This window comes from Cyanistes caeruleus, chromosome 29 (genome assembly GCF_971803275.1).
Source record: "Cyanistes caeruleus chromosome 29, bCyaCae1.hap1.1, whole genome shotgun sequence".
NCBI classification, from domain to species: Eukaryota; Metazoa; Chordata; class Aves; order Passeriformes; family Paridae; genus Cyanistes; species Cyanistes caeruleus.
In genome coordinates, this window is record NC_141729.1 from 3,166,897 (window position 1) to 3,189,568 (window position 22,672).

Sequence of the window (22,672 nt, forward strand, 5' to 3'; positions counted from 1 at the left end):
AAAGGCCTCAGATTTCAGTGCTCTCCTCCCAGGCAGCTGAGTCAGAGGAATCCGAGAGCTGGATGCTGAATCATGGCTTGGGATGGGAATTTCAGCTCAGAGGGAGCCATGAGGAAAAGCTTTCCCCGCCAGCAGACTCTGAATTTCTCACATGCCCTTAATTCCTGATCTCAGTCTCTATCTGTCCCCACCACTCCTTAACCTCTGAGGGGTGGAGCTGGATGGGATTTAAGGCCCAAACCGTTCCAGGATTCTCCAATCCACCAGCAATACCAAAACTATTGCCCCAGCAGAGCTGTGAGCCTGTGAGGATGTGAAGCAAACGCAGCTGAGGCCAGGATGTGAGCATCTTGTGCTCCCTGTCCTGATCCCTCTCCCAAAGATCTGCTGTACCAGGGAGCAGCTGGAGACCCCTCAGGAATTTCACCCGAATTTAAATGAAAGGAATGAAATTTAACGTCACTAAATTGACCAGAGGATCAGAAAGCTGATTCCAGTTTTGAGTGGATGTTCTGAGGTTTAGATCAAAGCCAGGACAGGGAAACTTTCACCTTCCTGCTCCACAGTGGCTGCTCCGTGTCTCAGACACGAGGAACAACTTGTTTGCAATAGAGGCACAGTTAAGAAAATCACCCTCATAAGGTTCAGGCAAAGCAGCCCGCTGATTTCTGAGGGGCTGGGATGAATGGCAGAGGAAAAACTTTATTTTTAGCTCTGCTATTTCTGGCTGCAGGTTATTGAGACAGTGTAAATGCAGCTCTTTGATTTGAGTATGACACCTCACTCAGGGTATGGGAGCTTTGGCAGATCAACACTTGGAGGCCAGGGCAATTCCACCTGTGTTCTTGGAGCCCTGCAGCTGCAAGGCAGCACACGAAGAATTCTGCTGGACACAAATTGATTTAAATTCCCCAGGAGAACGAAAAAAATAAATTATAGGGGCTGGTCCCATCTGAGATAGGAGGAGTGTGAAAATGGAGTTGAGTGTCTCTCAGTCTCATCCCTACCAATTCCATTCATCTCAGCCAGGAGTGTCAGTAACCTTGGCAACTCCGTGTTTGTTTTTTGTTTTCTTCTCTGCTCCTGTGACAACTAAAATTCCCTTTTTATTTGTATTGTATTTTGTGGTGATGTAAAGCCAGAGCCCAAATCACATCATGTAAAAAGAGGCAGAGGGAGGAAAAGGCTCAGGATGATTTTTTTAATGCAAATTTCATGTATAAGCTTAGGGGTAGCTGAGACAGCTGAGATGTCAACAAATCAACCAGTTTATTTTGTCAATAGTTCTTGCTGTGTGGGGCTATTTAATTCCATCTAAAATGCCACTGAAATAAAAATAAAGGGACAGGGATCTGGGGGAATTTGCTGCCATCAAAAGCCATCCTGGAGGAGAAGTGACCGGTGAGGGAGGTGAAGTTGAGGCCTTTAATGTGGAGGTTCCTCAGCTGAAAGCACTTCTCTCCCACCTGGGCTGCAAAGCCTTCCCCAGGCACAGGTCCAGTGGAAAGTTCAGGTGTCAGCTTTGTTCTTCAAACAACAGCAGAAGGTTCCAGACCTCAGAAGTAGCCTCAGAAATGGAAAATTTGCTGAGAATGTCTCAGAGGTGAGTTCTGCACAGTTTCTGTGGTGGGGAAGGAGTTTTTCCTGCTCTACCCACACATATCCTGAGGGACTGGAGTGGCAGCTCCCTGCTGGCTGCACATCACAGACCCTTCTCTCTCCTTGGCTACTCCAGGCTGAGAGGAAAGTGCTGTGAACCTGCAGAGCCCCCAGAAAATCACCCCCATGAAGTTCTCTGAACCTGCAGACCCCCCAAAATCACCCTCATAAGGTTCTGTGAACCTGCAGACCCCTCAAAAATCACCCCCATAAGGTTCTGTGAACCTGCAGACCCCCCAAAAATCACCACCATAAGGTTCTGTGAACCTGCAGAGCCCCCAAAAATCACCCCCATAAGGTTCTGTGAACCTGCAGAGCCCCCAAAAATCACCCCCATAAGGTTCTGTGAACCTGCAGACCCCCCAAAAATCACATCCATAAGGTTCTGTGAACCCACAAAGCCCCCAGAAAATCACCCCCATAAGGTTCTGTGAACCCACAGAGCCCCCAGAAAATCACCCCCATAAGGTTCTGTGAACTTGCAGACCCCCCAAAAATCACCCCCATAAGGTTCTGTGAACCTGCAGAGCCCCCAGAAATCACCCTCATAAGGTTCAGGCAGAGAAAACTACTGATTTCTGAGGGGTTGGGATGAGTGGCAGAGGAAAAATCTTATTTTTAGCTCTGCTATTTCTGGCTGCAGAAGTGTAAATGAACCTCTTTGATTTAAGTGTGAGGGGGTTTGTAGGACCAGCTCAATACAAGCCCTAAAACCAGTTCAATACCTGCACCAAGCACTTGTTCCACGGGCAATTAACTCCATTAAGGCCACGTTTTAGCTTTGGCTTCAGCCATCAGATAAATATTTTTCCTTTTGGAGAGCTGCAGATTCCAAGGGGGAATCACAGCCATGAATTTTTAGCTGACTGGCAAAGATGGGGATTTCTTCTGGACACCCCAGAGTTTTGCAGTCTCACACAAAGACCAAAGAAACACGAGGAATTCTGTATGTACCCATTAATTTTCCAGGATTTTGGTGTTCCACAGCACGTGCCATGCTCAGCTTTTCCTCTGGCTGCTCCAGCTGCATTAGAAGCACTTGAGCTGTGTTTTTTTAACCAAGTTGCTGCACTTGGAAGCTGCAGATCCTCTGCTGTGCTGTCCTATCACTGATCTATGATTTAACTTCCAAAGTTCTGCACTGCCAAAGGACTTTGATAGAAGGTCAAGCTTGTTGATTATGAAAAAGTAATTGAAATTTGTTTTATTGGGGCAGGGGAAGGAAGGGAAGATGATTTGTATGTATCTGATAATAGAAAACATTATGGTCATTTATTTCAGTTTCTGTAATTGAATTTCAAACCTTTCAAGTTGTGTGCACTGTGGATACATCCAGCCCAGAAACTTCCTGTCATTCCCTCATCCACTTTTGATCAATTTTAGTGATTGTATGGATTTGTCTTTGCAGAAGTTGATTCCCAGCCCGTAGTTAAGGAGCAGCAGCCGAAGGAGTCGCGTTATTGGCAAACATCTGACGTGGGTCAGGCTCTAATTGCTGCTGCCAGAGCCTGCAGAGCTGCCTGAGGCATGGGGAAGTCATTCCCTGCCCCTGGAATGGGCTGGGCAGGGAAACTGGGGCTCCTGGAATTCCCAGTGCATCCTTCCCTCTGTAACAGGTGGGAGAAATCACTGTGTGTTCACTGGAGCTCAGCACACTTCCATCTGCAGGGCTCTGAAACATGGAAATGGCTCTGTTTGGGATCCAGAGGGATCTGCAGGGCTCTGAAACATGGAAATGGCTCTGGGGTTTGGGATCCAGAGGGATCTGCAGGGCTTTGAAACATGGAAATGGCTCTGTTTGGGGTTTGGGATCCAGGGGGATCTGCAGGGCTGGCTTTGAAACATGGAAATGGTTTTGGGGTTTGGGATCCAGAGGGATCTGCAGGGCTTTGAAACATGGAAATGGCTCTGTTGTTTGGGATCCAGAGGGATCTGCAGGGCTGGCTTTGAAACATGGAAATGGCTCTGTTTGGGATCCAGAGGGATCTGCAGGGCTTTGAAACATGGAAATGGCTCTGTTTGGGATCCAGAGGGATCTGCAGGGCTGGCTCTGAAACATGGAAATGGCTCTGTTTGGGATCCAGAGGGATCTGCAGGGCTGGCTCTGAAACATGGAAATGGCTCTGTTTGGGATCCAGAGGGATCTGCAGGGCTTTATTTTGCATTTCCCAGTCCTTGGGGGAGGCAGGCAAAGCAGCACAGCAGGGCAGGAGGAGCTCACCTGGGGCCTGGTCAGGAAAAGATTTACCTGAGTGTGCTCTAAAACTTTGTGCATGTCCCAGACAGAGGAAGGTGAGGAGAGGAAGGCAGGACATTGATGAGGAAACTTCTTGCTTTTCCAAAGATCCAGATGATCCCAGAGCTGACAGAGGCCAGCTGCCTGCAGGGAAATTCAGGGCACCTCTCCCAAAGGCTCTTGGCTTTGGCAGAGCCACTGCCCTGCTCGTCTCCGAGCAGCTCGAAATGTTGGAGTTGGCAATGTCTGACTGGTTTTCCCTCCCTTAAAACAAACCAATTATCCAGGCCTGACAAGAATAGAAACAGAAGGTGGTAATTTCTTGCACTCTTTAATTGCCTCCCAAAGAGGATAAAGCAGTTACTTAAAAAGACTCAGTCTTCATCTGCACTGTTGAAATAAAGCCTTCTGAGGATAACTTGAAAGGACAGATGAAGAGCCTTGGTTTGTTAAGGGGAGCCAGGCCTAAATGAGCTGTTGCCTTCAACAAACCTTGCCTATCATTAGGAATTCTCTCTGTCCTAGGAAACAGTGCAAATGGCATGGGAATTGATGAAGGGCCTTCAAAAAGGAACAAGATTTGGGTACCTGGGGGTTCAGAAGCCATTAGGAGTTCTTGCAGTAGCCAACAGTTCAATGGGTAGGGAGCGGGTGTGAGGTGTGGATTATCCTGCAGTTTTCTGTGGATTTCAGGTTGGGAATTTTGGGTGTGCAGGAATTCAGCCCTCGGATCTGTCTGTGTGAAGTGGTGCCATTACCCAGGATTTACACTGGGGGCTGATTTCTTTGTATCATCTCCGTGCTCAGGAATATCCCTGCACCCTGGGCAGGTTCATCCTGCACTGCCCTGACATTACAGAGCTCAGGGCATGTTCCAGTTGGGGGAACATCCATTGAGATGGAAAATCCATCCATTTGAGGCAGCAGGTTGTGTTTTGCTCTTGGTTTAGCCTTGTATGGCAGATTCCAGAGTAACTGGGAGCTTTTTGCCGCTGGAAATACCACAAAAATCATTAAACAGTGCTTCAGTGCAAGGGCTGAGATGCCAGGTTCTATCCTAGGGAACAGAGGGAATATCCTGCAAATATCCACAGTATGTGGCCAGGAGCAGGACAGGAGGGGGAGCTCCCAGTGCAGCGAGGAGCGGATCCCTCGGTGCTCTGAGGTTAGGAGGGAAAATCAGTTTCCAGCCCATCCCTGTGATTGCCTAAAGCCACCCATGGCCTGGATTTGAAATGAACCCCAGCAGGGTTAAGGCTCCGTTTGAACCGAGCCCCAGAAGGGAGGAAGGCTCTATTAGAACTGAACCCCAGAAGGGAGGAAGGCTCTATTAGAACTGAACCCCAAAAAGATGGAAGGCTCCATTTGAACTGAACCCCAGCAGGGTTAAGGCTCCGTTTGAACCGAACCCCAGAAGGATGGCAGGCTCCATTTGAACTGAACCCCAGAAGGATAGCAGGCTCCATTTGAACTGAACCCCAGAAGGGTGGCAGGCTCCATTTGAACTGAACCCCAGCAGGGTTATGGCTCCATTTGAACTGAACCCCAGAAGGGTGGCAGGCTCCATTTGAACTGAACCCCAGCAGGATGGCAGGCTCCATTTGAACTGAACCCCAGAAGGGTGGAAGGCTCCATTTGAACTGAACCCCAGAAGGATGGCAGGCTCCATTTGAACTGAACCCCAGCAGGATGGCAGGCTCCATTTGAACTGAACCCCAGAAGGGTGGAAGGCTCCATTTGAAATGAACCCCAGAAGGGTGGAAGGCTCCATTTGAAATGAACCCCAGCAGGATGGCAGGCTCCGTCTCTCCCTGCCAATCCCCGGAGGATGCAGCTGCTCCCAGAAGGGATTTGTAACAAATCCAGCCCCGAGGGCAGCAGCCTTTGCTTTCCTTCCTCTGATCATCGATGGCAATTCAGAGATTTCCCTTTCTTTCCACTCCTCCCATGCCCATTGCACCCTTTTCTGCCTTCTGCCATCTAAATCCAACTAAATCTTCTGAAAGGAGATTAAGAACTGGTAGATTTTAAACAGTGTAAGCCAAGGTGGATGCTTACATTCCAAGGGTTTTTTCCCCCACAGTTCCTTGATTGACAAAGAAGTCCTTAGCTTAATCTGCTTCTTCAAAGGAAGATTGAAAACGCATCAAAAATGCAAATACCCTGGAGCAGGGCATTTTCTTGTTGATTCTAACCCTGACCAAATTCTGCTGTTGGATCACCACTCCCTGCTCTGCTCTTCCTGCCATTCCCTGCTTCACCTTCCTTTTCCTTGTTGCAAAATCCTGATTGACTTTGGGGGGATTTGTATCAGAGCAGCATCAATTGAGGTTTTTCCACCCTTTGGTGGAGTTCTGCTGGATCAATCCGTGCCCACTCCGTACACCAGGAGTGAAGCAGCTCCGGGATGTCCCTGTGGAATTCCCGTGGGGCTGTGGGATGTTTGCAGCAGGGATGTGCTCTTTGCTCAGGCCTTTTGTGGAGAGCATGAAGAACAAGGACAGAACGTGGCTGTGGTGCTGCTGAGCTCTGCCGTGTCCCTCTGTTCGCTGGCACTTTCTGAGGTGTTTAAAAGATAGAGACAATTCGATCCCCAGCTGATTGTTAATTAATGCAAATGCACGTGTCTGCCTTCAGTTCATCCTCCAGGATCCCTCCAGTTCCTTGTGTAACTCTCCTCTTGTATGTTTTCCAAACTTTATGACCTCCTAAGAGCCAGTGTTCTTTAAAAAGGGATTTAAATCACAATATTACCCTTGTGTTTCATTCTCTAAATGTTATTGTAAAAGAACCAGCAAAAATTGCAGTGGTATTAGGCAACTCCCAGGATTTCTTCTGGAGCGTTCAGACAAAGGGGATGTCACGGTGTGTGCAAAGACTCTCTGTCATTGTCCTATTGATTTGAGGTCCCTTGCCACGCTCAGTGCAGCTCAGGAGTGGGGGGTGACACTTCCAGAAGGGGCTGCTGATCTCAGGGCTTTATTTTGGGTTTGGCAGCCCAGCCTGGAATAATTTGCAGGAGTGAGGTTTGAACTTGGAGCCGTCCTCACTTTGCTGTCCACGGTGTTTATTTGTGGGTGGCTGAAGCCAGGTAAGGTCAAAGCTTGATCTCTCCCCAAGATCCCTGTAGATAATTTACACATTAATCAAGCTCTGTTCTCTCTTCTTCCCTTCCTGAGCATTCCTGACCTGCGAGCAGCTTGAGGAAGCAAGTAAGGAAAAGTGGGAATGTCTTCAACAGCCCCACATTCCCACTCTGCCAAGCTGGTTTATCCCTCTGTTGCCCCATCCCTCTGCTGAAAATTCACTCCTGGAGACAACAGAAAATTTCTCTTCTCTAATTTAAAAAAATACAAAAATCCTTTCTGGAGATGTCTCAGGTTGCCTCCCACATTTCTTGGGAGATTTTCCTTCAAAGTTTTGTCTGAACAGGGCAGGAACATCTTCCCTTGTTCTCCCCTGTCTCAGATCAATATAACGACCTTCAGCAAGGCTGTAATTGCATTGGGCAGGGATGCATCAAACCTCAGAATATTTGATTTGTCCTCAACCTGAGGTGAGGACTCTGAGTGTATTTTTTTCTCCCCGGACCTCTGCAAGTACAATTCCGTTTAAATCTGTGGGGATGGCTCTGAGATGGCTCTCATAAAGGAGGTGGGTTAATATCCCTCCTGTCCTTGGCTTTGCTGCAGACAGTGGCAACGAGAGGCCTAATTAGTGTGATTGGGTTGCTGCTTATGGAGGTTGCTCCAAGAGAAACTGGACTGACACCATGAAACTCATTAAACTCAGCTCTTCCAACAGCCTGGCTTTATGTGGGAGAGAAAAGAAATCCAGCAAGAGGGAAGTCAAAGTAGAATCCTCATCAGAGTAATTAGTGCAAGTCATTATTTCCTAGAAGCCTCGAAGGGGCGCATTTATTCTGAGGAGATGCCGAGGGTATGGCTGGATGGAGCTGCCTGGGGAGGGGAGGAAGGAGAGGGGGTTTTCCCCACATTCCCTGGAGGTGATGGGTGATCCTATTAGCTCAGCACAGCTAATCCCCTTTCACGCTGCTCATTCCCTGCCATTATCTTTATCTGGCTGCTGATTTCCCTCATGGAATTCTTCTGCCATTCCAATGTTCAGTGAGTAGGGATTGAGAAAGGGAAAAATCCTGCCTGGACTGTGGCAGCGTTCCTGGAAGGAAAAGGAGCTGCTGGTAGGTCTGAGAGAGTGTCTCCAATAAAACCTTCTGCTGCTGGTGGCATCTCCTCGGAGTATCCGTGTTCCCGTCCCTGGAACCCATCGTGTTCTTTCCTGCTGGAGCTGGAATGTGTCACCTCAGTCAATATTAGCAAACAGCTTTGCCAGCAAACTTCCTGCACTTGGAATGATTGAAGGAGAAAAGGAGATCATGGCATAGAGTAGGGAAGTGATTTGCCAAAGTCCTGGAATGCATTCCTGGGCTTCCAATTGCAATTCCAGTGTTGGGGGCATGTGGGGTCATCCCTTGGGTCACGTCTGACCTTTCAAATTGTGGGCACACCCTTCAGAACCTCCTGCTCTGGTCTCTGGCCAGAATTCCTCATGGATGGGCCTTTCATGAGCCAAAATTTCAACTGCCCAAAGGAGCTGTGGATGCCCCTGGACCCCTGGAATTGTCCAACACCAGGCTGGACGGGGTTTGGAGCACCCTGGCATTGTGGATGATGTCCCTGCTCATGGCAGGGGGTGGAATTATGTGAACTTTTAGGTCCCTTGCCACCCAAACCATTCCATGATATTTGATTTCCATGATACCACTGGAAACCAGTTGGGAGTTGAGTTTTTGGGGAGGGAGGGGTTGGTTTGGGGTTTTGGCTGTGGTTCATCTCGGGGGTTTTTGGTAGTAAAAGATAATTATTGCATCACTCTATATTGCCCTGCTTTGTCAACACAACAGAGGGCACTGGTTTCATTGTGAAAAGATGATTATTTTTATTTATGGATTTATTTTCTTTTGGACCATCCCCAGCAATGCAGTGCAAGCAACTGATGCCAAAGTGAGAGACACAAACAACTCAGTGATGCCCCAGGGATAACGCCTGGTTTAAAGCTCATTTGTCAGGCAGTGTTTGCCTCTTAGAACCTCCCTTTGTTATGGAGAGCAGAGATCCAGCAAATGCGACGTGATTGCAGCTGGAAAAGATGGAAAGCTGCGTTCTGACCTGCAGACAGAATGTGTCAAACGAGACCTTTCAGCTCTGAGAGGCTCCGAGCTTTTAATGAAACCTGTCAGGTACAGATGAACGGTTAACCTGCCTTTCATTCTCCCAGCTTATTAAAATCATTAAAAGCCAGCAATAATTATGATCCTTTCTGACTGCTGTATTTATGTCAGCCCCGGGGGTCTGGTGCCTGCAGGAGGGTTCTGCTCGGATGGGAATCATTGCAGAAGGTCGCTGCTGCTCCTTCCCAGCATCGCCAAACTGGAGGTTCCTCCTCTTTGCTGTCCTTTCCAAGCTCAGGATCTGACCTCTACAACACAAACAGGTGATTCCTGCTGATGGTTTTTTAAAGTTTCTTTTTTTTTTTTTATTTATCATTTAGGAATTGAAACTGAAATTTTTATTTATCAATTAGGAATTGAAAACGAAATCAGCTTGTATTCCAAACTGAGCAGTTTCTGCTCCTCTGCCATGTGAGACGAGCCATGGATCTGCACAGGACTAAGGGAAGATGATGGGCTGCAGTATTACCTGAGGGAAGACCTAATCTTTTAAACCAATGCACCCTCACAGTGACATTCTGTTATTCATTCTCTGGTTTTTGGCCTGTGGGTATCTCCTCATGACTATTCTCCACATTTTTTTTAACAAGTGACATCCCTGAGAATTCCTGGCGTTGCTCTCCCTGTTCACACAGGTTGAGTGTGTTCACACGGATGTTTCTGGAAGTCTTGGTGTCAGTCCTGTGGCTGTGGCTGTGAATTTTGGGGCTTCACTGAGTTCCATTGATTATTGCCAACAGTGCTGCACTTTGGTGATCTATTCCAGAGGCCTCAAGTTTAATGTCTGAGCCAGGTTTGTACTGAAGGACATTTCTACAGTGGCAAAAGGATTTTTTTTTATACTTAACACTTAAAACATTTTTCTACTCATGTCACTCATAGAACTGAGCGTGATGGATCTAATTTCTCAAAGCTGAAAATACAGACTGTCATGGAAATCCATAGAAAGAAATCCATAGAAAGACTCCTGCTTGTTTTATATCAAATCCAAAAATCTCCTTTATTCCTGAGTTGCTGTTTGAGCTCCTCCTTGCCAGCCAGGGAGTCTGGAGTCAAAGAATTTAATATCAGACCTGGGGGTCTGACAGATTTTAGAGGGGAAGAGGGGAGCTGATTCTGTCTGGTTCCATATCAGGCATTGACAAAGCAATCAGTGGAATTCTTCTTCAGCACAGATTATGCTGTAAAAGCAAAAAAAAACCCCCAGCATTGATTTGGGCTTGTAATAAGATGACAAGTCTGTAATGATCAGCAGCTTCAGAGATTACAGAAATGTACTTTTCATTTCTCTGACATGATGTCAATACCTTTTCCAGCTGTTCTGAACACCCTGAGAGGTTTTATCTTAAAATCTGGGTTTGAGAAAGATAAGCGAGAGAAAAGGTTGATCTGCCATTGAAATGGTGTCACTCCTAAATTCTTTTGTGTTTGATAAAATATATTTTATGAAGTGCTATAAAGTACAAATGGGGTCAGGGAAGCGCCTTTTGCTCCACTTTGGGCTGACCTAAGCCCTGTGTTCAGGCGATTTTCAGAACACAACACTCATGAGGTTTTGGGCCGGGAGGTGAGTTTTTCTCATCTTGTGCCTTGCCAAAATTTTTTGCCATCTTTTTGAGAAAAAATCATGGGTTATAATGGTCTTTCCTGACCCAAACAAATCCATGGTGAGGCTGATGTGACCTGGTCACAGCCAAATCCATCCCATGTGGGTAAAACAGGCTGAGGAGAGGCAGTGGGGCCTTTATATTCCTTTGGTGCCATCCATTATTGATAAGGCTTTTAGCAATGATCATCTGTAAGTGCTGTGTTACACCCCAGCACGTGCCAGGGGGATCTGTAGTATTTTTAAATCTGGATCTGGAATTTTTAAACAGATTAAGCACGTAAATGCTGGTGACACTTGCAGAATTAGATAATCTTTTGCCCTTTTTTGGGGCTGGAATTGGGATTTGCATGATTTGTTCCCGTCTCCATTGTGCCGCTCGCTAACGCAGACTGGCCCGTTTGTTCCCTGGGTCTGCTGCTGGTTGGACACTCTCAATTCCCCTGGCAATGGATTTACTCTGGATACACATCTCTGGAAGTGAACTCTGGGCTGGATTCCCCACCAGGATTCCCGCTGCAAACACTGGGTCTGCTCTTTCGGCTCCTTTCTCCTGCCTGTGGGGCACACAAACCCTTCCTGTCCCTCTCTCTGCATTCTGCGCCCAGGCCCCGTGAATTTGGGGAATTTAGCTGAAATTCATTTGTTTTGTGTTCATGTCACACGTTGTTTCTGCCACAGTTGCTCTCCTTCCCCCCTCAGCGAGCGGCACACGGAATAAAAGGAGCTTGTGTGAGATTTGGCTCGGCCGCCTCAGCTCTGCCTCTGTGCCAAACCCCTTAAAGCTGCAGCAGCCTGGCCCTGGCAGGGCTTTTCCTCTTCTTCTTCTTCTCTTTTAGCTGCTCCTGGTCCTCTGGCAGGGGAGGAAATGAGGAGGCTCCGGGCAGAGTCACCCAGTGCTCCCAGTATGGGACCAGCACTGGGGAGGCCCTGGGGCGGGCAGGGGACAGCGTGGTAGAATTCCTCAAAGGGAAAATGAAAGAGGGGAAATTCAGGTGGGATATTGGGAGTGAATCCTTCTCTGGGAGGGTGAGGAGAGGCTGGGATGGAATTCCGAGAGGAGCTGTAGCTGTCCCTGGATCCCTGGGAGTGCCCAAGGGCAGCCAGAGCTCCTCTGGGAATCCCATCCCACCCTCACAATGCATTCACTGCACTTTGCCTTGTCTGTAGCTCAGTGGAAGCAGTGACTTCAGTGTTATCACCTGGGGTTGGAGATTAAATATTTTCATTAAGTCTGGAGCCTTTTCCACTCCTAAAAGCATTTCTGTAGCACTGTTTACTGAGCACAATAATTTGGCTGTTGATGTTTATATAAAAATAAAGAAAATATCTCCCTTTTCTAGTGCTATGAACTCTCATTGCCTTTTCCTTCCTGCAATGACAACAGGAGAATTGCCCTTAATTAAAATAATGCAAAGCAGTGAGAATTTTGGGAAAAAAATATTCATGGTGGGGGAGGAGAAACAGTAAGAGATGGAACTGAGTTTTTTGCATGAGCTGTAATGGAATACTTGGGATCAGATCTGTTGACATCACCCTTCCCTTCCCTTCCCTTCCCTTCCCTTCCCTTCCCTTCCCTTCCCTTCCCTTCCCTTCCCTTCCCTTCCCTTCCCTTCCCTTCCCTTCCCTTCCCTTCCCTTCCCTTCCCTTCCCTTCCCTTCCCTTCCCTTCCCTTCCCTTCCCTTCCCTTCCCTTCCCTTCCCTTCCCTTCCCTTCCCTTCCCTTCCCTTCCCTTCCCTTCCCTTCCCTTCCCTTCCCTTCCCTTCCCTTCCCTTCCCGTTTCAGAAAATCCCAGAATAGTTTGGTTTGGAAGGGACCCTTAAGATCCCCCAGTTTGATCCCCTCATCCATATCCATCCCCCATATTCCCATTTTTTGTTGAGCTATAGGCACAGAATGGAAAATCCCTGGGAAAATGCACGCCCGGTTTGGTGGATTTTTTTTTCCTTAAAAAGTCCATAGCATCGAGCTCCCTTTAATTAATTTTACAAGATGATAAATTGACAGCATTACAACATCAGAAAGCCCATCCAGCGGAACTTTTATGGGAATAATTTGTAAATCTGCTGCTCGTAAAATATTAAAGGAAAGCTGTGGTTAAAAGTTGGGTTTGCTGTGTATTGACAAGGAAAGTGAGTCTGGTGGAACCTGGGTCTGGGGACTCTGGAGGCACAAAGAGGGAGCTGAAGGGTGCAGGGAAGTAGAAAGATTTTCATGGATTTCATGGATTTCATGGATTTAATGGATTTCATGGAATCATGGAATGGTTTGAGTTGGGAGGGACCTCAAAGCCCACCCAGGGTCACCTCTGCCATGGGCACCTTCCACTGTCCCAGGCTGCTCCAGCCTGGCCTTGGGCACTTCCAGGGATCCAGGAGCAGCCCCAGCTGCTCTGGGAATTCCATCCCAGCCCTTCCCCACCCTCCCAGCCAGGAATTCCTTCCCAAAATCCCATCCATCCCTGCCCTCTGACCATGGGAAGCCATTCCCCTTCTACTTTGCTTTTGGGTTGTGCCTTCTTGGGATTCTTCTTACTCCAATGAGTATTAAAATAAATGATATTTCTACTCATTTTTTCCTTACAGAGCATGCAAACATCCTGAAATTCTTAATTTATATATATATATTTTTTAATTATTATTTTTAAATAGCACTGCGCATAAACTTTTCATTTGGTTCATTTGGGGAAAAATATGGCTGACCTAAATAGCAAAACTACCTTTGATCTTGCAGAGATTGAACTGTTAGCAGAAATTAATGACTGAAAAATGAACACGTGTGGCATCCCTCCAGAGAATAAAACACAGCTCTGAATCAAAGAATCCCAATGCAGAAGAAGCCAACTCCCCACGAAGCTCATGCTTTTAAACAAAATGATCAGAATTTTAAAGAGGGCTCCACAGGAGGGGAATGACCAGGCTGTGCCAGAGTTTTACAAATGAAAATTCTCATTTTTGAGTTCCTCAGTTTGGGTTGTGGGTGAATTTGAAGTGGGTCAGCCCTTGCTGGCTCCATCTGAGCAGCTCCAGAGTGTTGGAAAATCTTTAATTTCTGAAATGAGAGGCATTTCATGCATCTTTGGAGGCTGAGTCTGAGGCAGGAGAGGTGGGGAATCCAAACCTTCCCCACAGGCATTTGGAGGATGGGGTTTGGGTGAGGAAAATGGAAATGGAAAAATAAAAGTTTCCACAGGAAGACTGGAATGCACGGCCTCGTCTTCCAGGACTGACAAACCCTTGGTGTTGATGGAATTTGGTGTTTTCTCAGCACATTTGGAATTCTGAGTTGTTACAATCCTCAGTGCTGAGTTACAAACTCAAATTTCTGCTCTTTGCATGATAATTTATGTTTTTTTCCCAGAATCCTGGCATCTTTTCCCCTCTAGGACAAGTGGAAATGGCCTCAGGTTGTACCAAGGCAAGTTCAGGTTGGATTTTAGGGACAATTTCTTCACTGGAAGGGGCTGACAGGGACAGAGGTGAGTCCCAGATCCTGGAGATGTTCAAAAATAAGTGAATGTGGCACTTGGTGATGGTTTAGTTTAGGTGGGATCTGGGCAAAGGTTGGACTTGATGCTCTTGGAGGTCTTTTCCAACCCTGTTGATTCCATGATTTTATAACACCAGTTCTCCATCTCTAGAAAAAGGCAATACTGGGGAGGGGAGTTTTCTTTTCTTTCTCTTTATTTGCATTTAAATTCCAGGTTCTTCAAGGTCTGTCCCTTATTGCCCTGTGCCCTGGATTGGATTTCAGAGAGGTCCTCTAGGAGGTTCTTTAATGTAATTAGCAATGGTCAATCTGACTGAAGTCGTAGAATGTGTGTAATACTCTGCCCATGGAAGGCTTAATTAATTAAAATTCATTGAATGTGTCACAGAGCTTGCTCACTGAGGAGCATGCTGGAAACACCAAATATTATTTATTACTTCTGTTGTGAAAATGGGGATAATAACTTGAGTTTGTGATTCCAATTTACAGGATTTGTCTGTGAAAACTCAAAATCCCTGTGAGATAACTTGACCTCAATTTCCACTTATTGACAGCGTGTCTGGCTGCCTCACCCTCCTCAGGCACTGTGGTGTGAAATGGGAGATTCAATTAAAGAACCAAAATTAATGTTTCTTTCTGCACCCTCTTCCTGGCTGATGGCAGAACTGGAAGGATATTTTTTATCAGAATGTGGATTATCCAAAGGAAATTCCTCTTCCAGCTCTATGCTCCTTCCTTCTAGTGGTTTTAGTGGTACACGAAGTTCAGCTTTTATTTCTCCTAAATTTCTAACTGGAGTTTTCCAGCTGGAACTCCAGGATCTAATGCCTGGCACTGCTGGGCTTTGCTGCCTCGTATTCCCCACAGGAAGGCAGTTCCAGCATCACCTGGACACTTGGGGATTTATTTGTGATGGACTGGCTTTGGTGATGGAGTACAAAGCTGGTGTAGGGACTGAAGCCATTCCAGACTCAAATTTGGCCCGTGTGTTCTTGTTCTGGTGTGGACGAGGAGAGATGGAGCCTGACCTTCATGGTGGGACACCTGTGGGGCTCAGGGACATCTTCCCGTGCCAGGGGCCAGCAGGGCCAGCATTTCTGATGCCACAAAAGCTGAGGCAAAGCTCTCGGTACCTCCGCAGCCGCTCTGGAATCAGCTCCTGCTTTGGCCCTGCCATGTTTCCTGATTAAAGCCCGGTGTCAGCCCTGTGCAGCCAGCCAGCACAGACAGCCGGGTGTCAGCTAATTAAACGGTGATTAAATCAATAGCAGAGAAGTGGGGGGATGTAGGGGGAGGGCTGGGCAGGTCTCCACTCGCGTGGCTCTGCAGGAGGAGAAAACATCTCCCAAACTCATGATTTCCATCCTTTGTGACTGTGGCTTCCTGGAAACGTATTTGGGAGCTCTGCTGGTGGACACATCCTCCTGGAACAGGAGGGTTTTAGGGCGCAGGGTGCCAAAGGTGCTGTAGTTAAACCTGCCCTAATGGAAATGTGCCTGTCGGCAGGCTTCAGCCGCCTGCAGAGGTATCATTATCTCCAGCATGACAGGCCAAAAATACCTTAACAATACGCTTCCTTTCTCAAAAAAACCAGCATTTCTTATGGAACATGTCAGTCTTGTGCTCCTGCCATTGCCATGTGACACTGCCTGCAGCTGCTTTGTCCCACGCTGTCCTGCCTGCTGGAAATGCGCTGGGAGCATTTGGGCTCTGGGAAGGGCGAGCTGCTGCAGGTGACTGCAGACATCCATTCACCTGCTCCGCACGGCACAGCTCTGGGCCCGGGAGAGAGGCACCAGGAATTGTTTGCATCTGTTCTTGCTGCTAATCCTATTACCAGCAACAGGATTAGTTCACAAACAAAGAGCTCTGCTCGTCTGCTCCCTGTGCCCTGCTCTGAAAATCAAACGGGGTTTGTTCTATGTGCGGCACCTCTCACGCTCAGCGCCTCCTCCAGCTCTTCCAACTGCTGGAATCCCCTGCAGTGATACACAGATTTGTATGATTTCTGGGAGGGGGAAAATACAGATAAGAATGTAGCAATCTATCTTGGTTTTGAGGGTTTAAGTATTATTAAATAGATTTCAAAATAGAATTATTCCAATAGACTTGCGGGATGGGAAGAGGCAACAACTTGGGGTATTTTTAATGAGGGGACTGTCCCATGTGCCCTGCCTTGCTCTGAGGACAACAGTGTTGGGAGGAACTGGATTTCCTCATCAAGTTACTCACCTGGAAAGGGTTTCAGTGATGCTCAGCTACTGCTGGAGACTGGGAGGTGCCTGAGGTTCTCCCTCTGCTCTGTAATCCCTGGGCATCTCTGCTAAATCCCGTTTGCACCCAGTAATGGGATGGAAACACCGAACTTCCCTCAGCTCTTCCCCATCCTCTTGCCTTGCTGCAGGGCTGTGTTCGGAGGTGCTGGGGAAAGGAGCAGGGAGAACACGTGAGCTCTCCCCGGCAGGGGCTGGAGGCTAGCAGAGCCTCGTCTTTGCTTTTGTAATTATTTCTGCAAAGCCGTGCTGGCAGCTCCTCCCTGTAGTACCTCAGCATATGCCAGCAAAAGTTTCTGTGCTGGCGCTGCTCCCCGAGCTGCTCGGATGATGTGAGCTGTGTTGACAAAAGCAGTATTTTGTCAGTGCTGCTACATCTCCTGGATTCAATATTTCAGGACCAGACAGTGCCATTCTTCCCTCCCTCACCTCCTTCCTTGCTGCTCTTCCTCTCTTTCCCTCGTGTCTCTCCTCATCACTTTCTCCACTCAACAGAGGAAACAGAACCAAACCCAAATCCTCTGTGCACCAAGGCTGGCAGCATCGCCCAAATCACCACAGACCCTCAATTTCAGCTGCAGGGGAATATTTAATGAATTTATTCAGCCTGCCTGAGCCACACCTGTTACAGGCATTTCCCAGCTGGGGATCTTCGCTTCCCAGGACAGACTCAGCTGGCCCAGAGACAGCAGCTGATGCCACTTGACCTTTGTGGTGCAGCCGGCCCAGGCTGGGGAGGGGGACACGAGGAGCAGAGGGATTTGTGGCAGGAGCTGGGTGGCAGATGGTGCCTGCAGACGGCTCCTGCCGTGCCCTCGGTGGCTGTGGCTTTCCCCTTTCAGCACTGAAAGCTTTGGATGTGTTTGGGCATTGCAGAGATGGGCTGGCACGGGGCTGCCTCAGCAGCAGCACAAACTCTGATGTTTAGTCTGAGGGTTTAAGAGTCCATCTTTACTCCTGGTAAAGTAGAAACCTTTCTAGACCACATGATCAAATCTGTAAATTCTTGAATCGCCCCTTCTCCAACATCTTCATCTTCAGTGCATGAGATTTATTTCATCTGATACTGCTGCGTGAATTCGTCTGGTATTTTTTGTCTGGGCTCAGAATAAACCCAGAGCCTTCTGGCCATGCCTCTATACAACTGGAAACAAATCTCTATACTTTTCTAAATGTCCATTAGTTCCATCATTTTTTGAAAAGGTTTTTGGGACAGGCTTAACCAAAACCCAAATCATTCTTAGCCTTAAGCCTCTGAGCAGGCTCAGAGGGGCCAGCTTGCATCTCTCTTCCTCTGAGAGCACCCAGGGGAGGGATGACAGAGATTGGCATGTCCAGGTTGGTTTGTTCTCTTCAGTGCACCCTCCTCAGCAATTCCCAGCTTTTCCCTGCACCTGGAGCTCGAGCTGCCCCAGCCCTCCCCTCCCAGGAGCTGCAAATCTTTGTCTGAAATCTCTCTCCAGTGATTTATACTCGCCTGACTTAACATTTGTAGACCTGCCTGGTGATATCCTCAGTCCTGGGCTAAACCCTGGCTTTGCCAAATCGTTCTTTACTGGGCTGCTCTCAATCTCCCCTTTCTACATCTCCTGAATGTTTCATGGCCTGTAAAGAAGGATTGTCTTCTGGAGTCAAAGGAGAAAGATGAATTAAAAATGAGGAGTGAGTGGAGTTGGGTTATAATAGGTCAAGTTGCTGCTTGGGGGATTTTATTTGTGTAGAAATGTGAAATACAGCAAAGAAATTTGGCTGAGACAGCCTGGAGGAGCCTGAATGTAAAGATCTCTAAACCCAAGTGCTTCACAGAGAGGAGGAGATCCCTCCCTGTGCGAAACATCAGGGGTAAAATGTGGTTTTAACTGGAAATCAGGGCAGAATGTGGCTCAGGATGAAATTTTCATTCCCAAACCAATCCAAAAAGAGGTTAAATGTTTATATTTTCCCTCCTGGCAGCTCTCAGTTACTGTCAATATGTGGCACCATCCACAGTGTGACACCCTGTGCCACAGGGATGCTCCTCCTGTTGCAAGATGGTTTTTTTTTCCTAATGTCAAAACATTCTTAGTTTGAGAAATCCCAATAGATGAAGGGGTTGGAAGATCCATATGTTTGGAGGACGTGGTGTGAAATGTAGTGGAAAGCTTTGTGTGCTTGGTATCCTCTCAAAGCAGATGGGGGCGAGCAAAGAGTTAACTTTGAGGCAAAAATGATTAAATGCTGCAGTTCCAATGTTCCTGAAATCTGAATGGTGTTAAATCCCACTGCCTTTGATGTCACACACCAGTGGAATTGGGAATTGAGGCCACTGGAGTTGCATGAAAAATCAGTGGCCAAGGCAGAGCTGTGGAGGGAGGGTGGGGACACCCAGACCCGGATTCTGCTGCCTCTGGTGTCCAGGTGATTTTGGGGCACTCAGGTTGCTGAATCCCAGGGACAATCAGCTGGAGACAGGAAGGTCCCTCTGTGATTCGCAGCCTCTGGGGAAGGAGTGAGTTTTGGGTCACCCCTGGAGCACCTCCTGTGGATTTTGGCTCCTCATCTCTCTGAAGTTCAGGCCTGTGACTCCCTGTCCACTGCGGATGCTCCTGGTTTTGTAGTCGGATGATGAAGATAATGATGCTGGAGTTGTTTGTGAAGAGAGCTGAGATTCACAGTCTGAAATATTTCTATCTCTGAATGAGACATAATTAATTTCTTTCTGTCATTACATGCAAAATTCTGCAACAGATGGACCAGTATCATTTGGCAAATAATTCACCTGACATTTCCCTCATCAATCATTAAACAATTGGTCCAGTTCTTCATTGTGGAACCAGCTTTAAATCCCATTTTGTTCCATGTTTCCCAGCATGCCGATGGGATTGGGCTGGATCCTTGGGAATCAGGGTGGGACTGACTCGGGGGATCTGTGAGCAAATCCCCTCCTGTCTGTCTCCACAGAATTCCAGACTGGGTTGGGTTGGAAGGGACTGTAAAGCCCCTCTTCCATCCTCCCACTGTCCCAGGCTGCTCCAGCCTGGCCTTGGGCACTGCCAGGGATCCAGGGGCAGCCCCAGCTGCTCTGGGAATTCCATCCCAGACCCTCCCCACCATCACAGGGAGGAATTCCTCCCCAGTATCCCATCCATTCCTGCCTTCTTGTGGTTTGAAGCCATTCCCTGTGTCCTGTCACTCCAGACCCTTGTCCAAAATCTCTCTCCACCTTTCCTGTCTCCTTGGAAGGCCACAGTTTGGTCACCTTGGAGCTTTTCTTCTCCAGGCTGAACTGATGCCTTTTTGGGACTACCTAAAAATGGAGGCCAGACAAAATTAGGGAATAAAAAGCAGTTCTGTTTATGGAAGGGCCTGCAGGTGCATTTCAGGCAGACAAAACCCACCCAAAATGGACAGCAGGTCATGGGTTTCCCACTTTTATAAGTTTGGTCCATTTGCACATTGGGGTTCATCTCCCAATTCCAGCTGCAGGGAATGAAGGGATTTCCCCCAAGTTTGCTGCCCCCAGCTCCCTTTTGTTTGCATCTCTGGGGCCTGAGGCAGTGAGGTGTCCTTGGCTGCCAGGCCTGGAGAGGAATTGCTGTGTCTGCCCAAAGTGGGGAAGCAGCAGCTGCCGCTGGGTGTGGAGTTTGGAGTTCCACACTGAAGAGCTGCAGGGTCACAAATACCTGGGAAATGGAAAAGATGAAACCCTCAGGCATCAGAACATTCCCAGCTCAACCTGTCCTCCCAGCAGAGCTGCTCCATCCCTGTGACATCCTGGAGCCTCCTCTGGATCTCTCCAGCAGCTCCAGGTGCTCCCTGTGCTGGGGCAGCTCTGCAGGTGAGGCCTCACCTGAGCACCGAGGCACAATCCCTCCCTGACTTTGTGGAGAAGTTTCCCGATATTCCATCACTTTGTGGATATCCAAACTCCCTGCTGTCATTAGAGCCCTGCCCCAGGGCAGTGATTTGGTTCTGTGTGGCTGCAGGACAAAGGTTTGTCACGGCTGCCCTGGGTGAATCTTGTGCCTCATTAAACAGCAGAGGCCAATAAATCCTTTTTTTAATAGTCTCTTGAATTTTTAAATCTTGGATCTGCTAATGCCCAGGCTGGGGATGTATGGAAATGGATATTTCAAAACTGGGCCCTAACTTTAAGCAGGGTGATTTGGATAAATGATTTCACTTTTCTTCCACCTTTTAATTAAAAGCACCGTGGCGTGGGCTGTGTGCTCCAACACCTTCCTTTAATAAATGGCATTAGGTGCCATTAACTTCCAGGGGATTACTCCAGATTAACTCTCTCCTTTCTGGGATTTCCTCTGCTCCCTGCCATGTGAAAACAGCAGCTTTTTTTTGCCTTTTCCCCCTCTCTCTGTTGCATCAGTATGCGCTGCAAGCCCGGGGGCTTCTCCATCCTAAGCGGAGATAATGAGCCCAATATTAATTCCACTCCAGCTGCTCCAGGCATGTAAATGAAGCTTTCATGTGTCCAGCCAAGCAGCTTCGAGCCTCACCCGAGCAGAAGGAGCAGGCAGGGAGGTGAGGGGGAAAGGAGAGGCGAGGCTGGAATTCCGCTGTCCGGAATTACAATTTCCTACCTGAATCAATGCCGCTGTTACCTGCAGAATTAATTATTGTGGGGCCACCTCTCTTCTTTCCCCACCCGCTGGGGTTGGCCACCATTGACCTTTTAACACCAAGACAGACTTGAGAAGTCCCTCCCAAATTTTTTTACCGTGTTGGCTTCAGTCTCCTGAAGCTGTGTCCACATTGTGCACAGATTATTAGTTCTGTCTGTGAGCAAAGCTAATTAATGCCGACCCTCTCCTGAGCTGGCGTGACCCTGTGAGTCCTGGCAGGAGCTGGCTCCTGCCTGATGTGAGGCTGATGTTACCCAACATCTCCTGCTGGTGTTTTTACAGCCATGCCCTAAGAAATCTCGTGCTCTGGGAGCTGTGTGGGATGGGAGGGAAATATTGACTCTGTGTATGGCCTCTTGTAATCCATTTCTGTTTCCCCAGCATGCAGGGGCTTCACGGGGCTCTAGAAAGGAAATAATTGGGGTTTAGATCAGGTTTTGTCTGCGTGGTGGTGCAGTAAAGAGTTGTCTGTGGTTAGGGCTGGGGTCTGGGTTGGGGTTAGGGTTAGGGTTTGTGTATAGGGTTGGGGTTTGGGTTAGGGTTAGGGTTGGGGTTAGGGTTGGGGTTAAGGCTGGGGTTTGGGTTAGGGTTAGGGTTTGTGTTAGGGTTGGGGTTTGGGTTAGGGTTTGGGTTTGGGTTAGGGTTGGGGTTTGGGTTAGGGTTGGGGATTGGGTTAGGGTTGGGGTTTGGGTTTGGGTTAGGGTTGGGGTTGGGGTTGGGTTAGGGTTGGGGTTAAGGCTGGGGTTTGGGTTAGGGTTAGGGTTTGTGTTAGGGTTGGGGTTTGGGTTAGGTTTAGAGTTTGGGTTAGGGTTTGGGTGAAGCCCTCAGCACAGGATGGGAATTGGGAATTGTGTATCCTGGCAATGGGGAATGTTTGGGTTGTGTGGAAAAGGGATTGTTCTGGGCTTTCGGAGCCCTGGTGAAGTTGTTGTGACCCCTCAGAGTCAGTGCCTCCTGTTAGCAAAGATGATGGTCACTGTGTTTACCTGAAAGGCATAATTAATCTGAAGTTAATTGAGTAATTCTGTATTTAATCTGTTATAACAGAGAACTCGATTGACTTCCTGAACCAATCAATTTTTCTCTCTCTCGCAGATTGTTTTGGGGTTTTGCTGGTGGTTTTTAAGCGCTGTCCAAACCCAGCTTGGCTTCACCTGCAGCAGATCCAGCAGCTCCCTGCATTCCCCGGGGAGAGGAGGGATGTACAATTCTTAAGGGATTTGTCAGGGTTAAAAAAACACATTGGAAAAGTCCTGTGGAACACCTTTTCACCCCCATTAAACACACCCAGTACCCAAACAATTGCAATTGATTTTGTGTGCTCTGGCAAACACGAGCATCCCGCAATCATCCCAGCTCCCAGGCCCTGCCTTGGCTTTCCAAGTGGGAAAACTCTGACATTGTCACACAAACAAGAGAAGCTGGAGGCGAAGGAGAGGTGGGGTTCTCCCTGCTTGGCAGGAAGCGCTGCCTCTTCAATTAATTGTCACCCTTAGAGCTTATTTAGCACCCTGCAAGCTCAAAATTAAATAAATTACT

The 22,672-nt window shown here is 47.9% G+C and overlaps 2 long non-coding RNA genes across 3 annotated transcripts; one reads left to right on the forward strand and one right to left on the reverse strand.

Moving 5' to 3' along the window:
- Positions 1-1,453: 1,453 nt before the first annotated feature.
- LOC111938926 (uncharacterized) lies at positions 1,454-12,103 on the forward strand. The gene is made up of 4 exons (XR_002869134.2): positions 1,454-1,603; positions 8,892-9,155; positions 9,258-9,409; positions 9,500-12,103. It is a non-coding gene; the product is annotated as an uncharacterized LOC111938926 (long non-coding RNA).
- A 2,518-nt stretch (positions 12,104-14,621) lies between these two features.
- On the reverse strand, positions 14,622-17,087 carry LOC147648926 (uncharacterized). Of its 2 annotated transcripts, none has more exons than XR_015279771.1 (4): positions 16,944-17,087; positions 16,787-16,851; positions 16,474-16,662; positions 14,622-16,220 (listed from the first exon to the last, which is right to left on the reverse strand). It is a non-coding gene; the product is annotated as an uncharacterized LOC147648926 (long non-coding RNA). The 2 variants fall into 2 exon arrangements; XR_015279770.1 differs by having other exon boundaries at positions 14,622-16,249; positions 16,944-17,079.
- Between the last annotated feature and the right edge of the window lie 5,585 nt (positions 17,088-22,672).